Source organism: Belonocnema kinseyi, chromosome 2 (genome assembly GCF_010883055.1).
Source record: "Belonocnema kinseyi isolate 2016_QV_RU_SX_M_011 chromosome 2, B_treatae_v1, whole genome shotgun sequence".
Taxonomy (NCBI): Eukaryota; Metazoa; Arthropoda; class Insecta; order Hymenoptera; family Cynipidae; genus Belonocnema; species Belonocnema kinseyi.
Window position 1 is genome coordinate 126,217,148 of NC_046658.1, and position 7,507 is coordinate 126,224,654.

Below are 7,507 nucleotides of genomic sequence, written 5' to 3' on the forward strand. Positions count from 1 at the left end.
AGGAACTTCGAGAGATTTCGAAAGATTCCTATAGATTTTTAATATTTTAATGCGTTTTACATGGATTTCAAAAAGTTCAGGGCATCTCGTAGGATTTCAAAATATTTTGCAGTATATTTAGAGATTTTGAGACATTTCTGTGGATTTTGAAGGATTATAAGTGATTTTTATGGGATCTTGAATATTTCAAGCGATCACAAGGACTTTAACACTTTTCAAAAGAGATTGAAGTAATTTTAAGTGATTCTGAAAAATTTAAAAATTATTCACAGAATTTCCAAGAATTTTTAAGGATTCTATGTTATACTTGCGTATTTCCAAAATTTTGGAATGATATCGAGATATTTTAATTCTATTTTTTAACATTTCAGGATCGCCAGCCAACAAATGTTTCCGTTATCCATTTTCCTTCCTAACGTTTTCCTTAAATCTTATCGTTTTCAGAATCACTTTCATTTGTGTTATAATTTGAACTGAAATTTTAGGCATATTCTGTTTTTGTACAAATATTAATTACTGCTTTCATGCAAATTATTTTTTTTCTTACATTGAAATAAAAATGAGTATTAAATATCTCCTCTACTTTCTCCTCTTCTCGCTTGTTCATCTAACACTCCACTTTATTGACTTCTTTTTCCCAGCCTACACTTCTTCTCCTTTACTCACCCTCATTTCTTATCATTTCACCTACTTCCCCTCAGATACACTTATATATACTCACTTTCCCTAATTCCCTATTCTCATTTTCGCTACATCACCTCTTATCGCTTTGCCTCACATCTACTTCCTTCAGTTCGCCTGCTTCCTTCGCTTGTCCTACTTTCCTCACTTCTCTCACTTCCCCTACCTTTTTCTCTCTCCCTGTTTCCCTTACTCACTCTAATTTACCCTTACTTCCTTACTTCCGTACTTCCCCTCCCCTAATCCCCCCTACTTCCCCTCTCATCGATTTCCCTACTCCCCTTCTCCTCATTACCCTTACTCAATAGACATTATATGCTCAATTAAAATCTCACGCATATTTTATGTTTACAAACATTTTAATCACTGTTTTTGTGCAAATCTCACCTTTCAACTTCTTTCTCCTCTTTTTGCCCCTCTTCACTACTTACTTCTGTTTGTCTACTTATCTAGCATTTCCCTTTATCTTCTTTCCTTTAGCTACTCCCCTTCAGCGGCCCTGACATCCCCTACCCGACCCACTCTGATTTCTGATAATTTCCACTACTTCCCCTTACATACACTCCTATCACTCAATTCCCCTAATTCTCTGTTCTCATTTCCCCTACACCACCCCTCATCGTTTTCTCTCATTTCCCCTAATTTGCTAATTTACCATAATTCTCTCACTTCCCCTACTTCCCCTACTCACCTTATTCACCCTAGTTTACTCTCACTTAACCCATTCCCCATACTCCCCTTATTAAATCTTACTTCCATACTTCCCCTTCCACAATTTCTACTTATTTCCTCTCCCATAATTTACGTACTACTCCCACCCCTCATTTCCCCTACTTCACTTACTTCCCCTCCCATAATTTTTTCTCACTTCCCCTAATTAATTATAAGTATCCTGAACGAAAAAAATGTGGCAATTATGTTTTACATAGCAAAGAACGAAACAAAACGTAAGGCGGTACTTTCGTTTCTTTTGACATAAAACTTTGATGAAAGACAATTGTGACATTACACCTTCGTAGCTCCATTTTTTTCAATACTTTTTTATACTAAGCATAGTTTGTAGGTACAATTCCCTGAATTCACAGAAATAATTGGCAAATATTAGAAGGTGCCCCATAAATTCGTTTGGACCTCTGGTAATTATCAATTAGTATCGTTTTTCAGGAAAAATTTTACATCCTAATATCTAAAATACTCATATTATTTGTTTATTTAATTAGTTCGTAATTGATAGATGATCCCAAACCTTTAATCAGTATTTAAAAATATTTACTTTAGATTTAAATCCGAAAATAAACAGTCTATGAAGTCAAGTTTTTTGTTAGAAAATTCCCCGAAAGCCAAAGTGTGACGTTGAAAGCTTTGTTTGATGATTTCGCTGACACCCCCTGGTCTTTTTGTTAGGTAGAGGGCCCTCGAAATTTATTAAAGGGGCTGAGCGCCGGTCTTGAAATCATGTCCCACGGTCCTTGTTCAGATAATAAGTGGATAAGAGTACAATTTTTTACCTGAAATTTTTATCTCTATAAAATTGAAGATTAAAAATCCTGATTGATAGAAACTTTGAGAAAAGGATTATTTTTTCATTTTTTTTATTTACATCTTATATAAATCGTATGAATTTATCTTTATCTTTAAAATATTTTACTTTTTAACATTATTTTTTATTACACCTATCATATATACACTGTAAATTTGAATCAGTCAAATGCGAATATTTCGAAGTCAATTTTGACTGAATGACGAACTAAGTAATTCTAAGGGATTCAATTTGTTGAATTGTGAACTAAAAATGTCAACATTTAACCAAAAATACAGAACTTAAATTTTCAATCGCCATAACTATTTTTTAACCAAAGAACCAATATTTAGTTAGATAGGTAAGTTTTCAACAAAAGAGATGAAATTTTTAATACAATGATATATCTTCAACCAAGAAAATGAATTTTTAACCAAGTAGTTGAGGTTTTACCTAATGACAATAAATTTTTAACCAAGAAGATCAATATTCTATAATGAAAAAAAAAACGAATTTTCAATAAGCTTCTAGAATTTTTAAATAAAAGATTTAATTTTAAACTAAAAAAGGACTAATTTTAACAAAAATGCAAAAAAAATAGTTAAATTTTCAACTAAACAAATGAATTTTCAACTAAAATGATGAATCATTAATTAAGAGAATGAATTTTGAACAAAGCATTTTAACTTTCGACAAAGTAACTGAATTGTCAGTGAAAACAATTGATTTTCAACAAACAAAAAACAAATTTTAAACTAAATATTTAAATTTTTAACCAGTGGGATGTACTTTCAACTAAAATTATGAATTGTCAACAAAATTAAAGGAATTTTTGGCAAAGTAGTTCAACTTTCATTAAAATATTTGCTTGAAGCCTTCTTTGTGATCAAAAGTTCTACTAACTAAAGAGCAACTCATTACAGGCTTGGTTAAAAATTCGACTATTTAGCAGGAAATTAACTAATTGTTTACAAATCTTATTTAAAAAATTTTTTCAATTTATTTATTTTTGAAGAAATTTAATCCTTCTTGAATAAAAATACAACCTATCGGTTAAAAATTCAACTCTTTTTTAAAAGTTCGCCTTTTTCATTTTAAACTTTACCTACTTTAGCAGAAATGACGTCTATCATGGATAAAAATGTAAGTGTATGGTTGAAAATTCAATAATTTTGTTAAAAAGTCATACTCTTTGATTAAAAATTCTACTTTTTTGTTGAAAATTCAAGTGTTTCGTGGAAAATTTATGTTTGTTTAAATTTAATATTGTAGTGTTGAAAAAAAAACTGATATCTTTTCTGAGTGTATATTCAACTATTATTGAAATATTCAACTATTATTGACATTTTATTCCAAATTTATATTTGGCTATTGAAAACTGAACTGGTATATTTTGTGGATAAAATTTCAACTGAACAAAATAAATTTGTCGTTTAAAACAAAAATTGACCCCTTTTAGTATAAACTTCATCTTTCTTGCGTAAAAATGCAACTATTTGGTAGAGAATTAAACTATTGTGTACAAAATTCATCCTTTTTGGTTAAAAAAATTTGTCTTTTTGGATTAAAAATTCGATTTTTTTGCATAAACGTATTTTTTGTTAAAAAATTCATATTTTGATATTGAAAACTTTATTGGAATTTTTTTGGTTAAAAATTATTCTTGCTTCCCTGAGTACCTAACTATTTTCTTTGAAAGGTTTGGTTGAATCACTTTGCTAAGGAATAATTTTTTTAAAGATTTATATTTTTAATTCAAAATTGATCTCTTTGGTTAAAAGTTAAAATATTTTGTTGAAAATTAATCTTTTTTGATCGAAAATTCCACTACTTGGGTAAGATTTAATCTACGTTGTTAAAAATTTATTTTTGTTGATTGAAGACTCATGTCGTTGGTTGAAAACTTAACTCTTGAGTGATGAAGCTTTTTTTTGTTTAAAATTAATTTTTTAACTTAAAATGTAACATTTATATTTTTTTGAAGGTTGATCTTTTTTAGTTGAAAATGCTCTTTTTTTTAAAATAATTTTCTAGGTTAGAAGTTTTATTTTTGGTTAGATAAAAATGCATCACTTTCGTAAAAAATTAATTTCTTGTTAAAAAGTAATATTTTTTTTTTGAAAATTTAATTTTTGTAGAAAAAAATCGTTTTTTGGCTTGAAGGTTCAACAATTTAGTTCAACTTTTATTCATTTCTTAAGTGAAAAAACCTTTATTTATTGAAATTTCGTCTTTTTGGATTTAAAGCACTGTTTTGTGTATAATTTTCATCTTTTTTTACTCAAATATAAACTATGATTCTTTTTGTTGGGAATTTATCTTTTCAGGTTGACCTCTCAACTATTATGTTAAAAATTCAATTATGTCATAGTAGAAAATACATGTTTGTGTTGAAAATTAATCGTTAAATTTGAATTTGAAATGCTGTTTTATTACGTTTATAAAAGATTCTATGTTGAAAGTATTACAAGATCAACAAGCTGGTATTTAAATATCAATGGCTAAGGAAAATGAAAAATTATTCAAAGAAAAATCAGGGAATTTTGAAAATGAAGTTCTCGGATAACATGCCTAATTCTACTAAAAATAACTGGCAAAACATTTGCGGAAAATAAAAATAACGTCGAAATAGAGGAGGGGCTAACAATATTTTGTTACGTTTTGATACGTTTTGTTACAGGGGGGGGGGAGGTATTAGAAATGGTCTATTATCCGTTAAATAATTTAAGTACGGCCCCTAAAATAGTTTACAAATGAGGCCTTATTATGATATTTATCATAGGGTGTAATTGTTGATGGAGACTGCTGGGAGGCGTACGAAAATAGTATTTATTTCTTGATTGTTGGTTAGCTCGAAATTTAAAAAATCGATTTTGTTTTCACCGCAGTAGTTCGATATCGCTGTGAAAGCACTTGAGTCGATGGAACGCACAATGGTGGCCCAGTGTCCCAACACGCGCAATTACGTGCAAAACTGATAAAATCAATCCGGCTTTATCATTTCGATCACCCTTCGACCGCGCGGTGTGCCGTATCGATTCATCGTTCGAGCCGTTGCGTTGCACACTTTTTCGCGGTTCGATTGGATCCCATTTAAAAGGGTGAGAATATTTTTCAAAGGATTGACGACATCGTTAATTTGCGTCCCACAAAAAATCAGAAAATATTCTTTTAACAACATATGTCTTTGACATCAATCTTGCACCCATCTGTTCAGGGTTCCGCCGCTCAGGGAAACCCTTCTAGTCAGGGAAAAATCAATGAAAAGTCAGAACATTTTTTAGCCCAGGAAAGTCAGGAATTTTGACGACAAAAAAATTTGGGAAAAACATCATTTAATTTCTGTAAGCAAGACTTTTATTTAACTTTCATGAATAATCATCAATTTCTTAAAGAAAGTCATTATAGTCACATTTTGAAATGAAAATATCACTTTAGGGTCATCCACTATTGAATTCAGGCCTATAGCTATTTTTCAATTTTTCAGAATTCTTTAAAATATTTTAGGCTATTTTTAATTAATCCAATTTAATAATTTAAAGGGATTCCCAAGGATTTAAAAAAATCGCAATATTTTAGGATATTTTTAAAAATTTCAAAGAAGTTTCAAACGCTTTAAAAAGTTTCGAAGGATTTCAAAAGATTTTTAAGGCGTTGAAATATTTTATGGTATTTAGAGGATGTGCCTAGTCGTCCCGAAAAATTAGGAGAGTTGAAAAAGGGGATGGACTAGTCATTCCGTAAATTTGGGACGACTAGACAAGCTTATTAAAAATAGTTGACTACTCATCCCGAATTTCGAGACGACGAGGAAATTCGTATTTTAAAAGATTCCAGGGAATTTAAATGATTTTAATAATTTGAAGGGATTCCAAATTTTTTTGAATATATTTTAGGGTATTGTTAAAAAATCACAGGAATTTTTTAGAGCTTTAGAAAGTTTCAAGAAATTTAAAGCGATTTTTAAGGATTCATAATATTTTAAAATATTTAAAAAGTCTGTGAAGAAAAAAAAAACTAGGAATTTTTAATAATTCCGAACAATTTTAAGAGCTCTTAAACTTTCCAGGGATTTCAAAAGATTTCAAAAAATTTGTAAGATTTTTAAAAAGTTTCAAATCATTTGAAACGTTTTAGGGTATTTTAAAAGATTCCAAGGAACTTTTAATAGATTTAAATAATTTAAATGGATTTAAAAGAATTTTAATTATTAAAAAATTTTTTTTTGAATTCCAAGGAATTTTCAAAACCTTTACAAATTTTCAAAGATTTAAAATATCTCAAGGATTTCAAGACGTTTTTAATTGATTTCAATTATTTGAACACATTGTAAAGAATTTAAAATATTTTCGGATATTGAAAAACATTCCAATGAATTTTCAATATATCTCAATAATTTGAAGGGATTCCAAAAGATTCTAAAGATTTTACGGTATTTACAAAATTCAGAAGAATTTTGAAGAGCTTTGCCAATTTTCAATGGATTTGAAATATTTTAGGATATTTTAGCAGATTCAACATTTTAAAAATTTCAATGATTTGAAGAGATTTCAGAGAATATTAAAGATTTGGAATATTTCAGAGCATTTTAAAAGATTCCAAGAAATCAATAACAAATTTCATTGATTTGAGGGGATTTCAAATAATATTAAAGATTTCGGCATATTTTTACAAAATCCAAGGAATTTTCAAGAACTTCATGAGTTTTTAAGGGATTTCAGAGGATTTTAAATATTTTCGGAAATTGTAAAATAGTTTAAGGCATTTTGAATAAATTTCAATAATTTAAAGTTATTCCAAAGAATTTCTTAGATTTTAGGGTATTGTTAAAACTTCCAAGGTATTTTCAACGGATCTAAAATTTCTTTTAGAATTATAAAAATTCCACGGATTTTTCAGAAGCGTAATAATGTTTCAAAAAATTTTGAAATACTTGAAAGGATTGACCATATTTTGTAGTATTTTAAAACACTTTTAAAGAGATTTCAAATAATTTCAAATTATGTAGGGTTCTTAAAAAGTTTTGAAGAGATTTAGGTGGTTTTGAAATAATTTATTAAATTTAAAAATATTACAAAGAACTTTTAATTAATTTTAACAATTTCAAGGGCTTTCAAAGGTTTTTAAATATTTCAAGGTATTTAAAAATATTCCTAGGAATTTTAAAGAGATTGAATTCTTATTAATTTTGTCTGCATTCTTTAAATTATTTTGAATTTCATCAAATTCTTTTATATTTCTTTTCAATCTTCTAACCTAATTTCAAACTTACTGAATTCAATTAATTTTTTTCATATTTTTTAATTC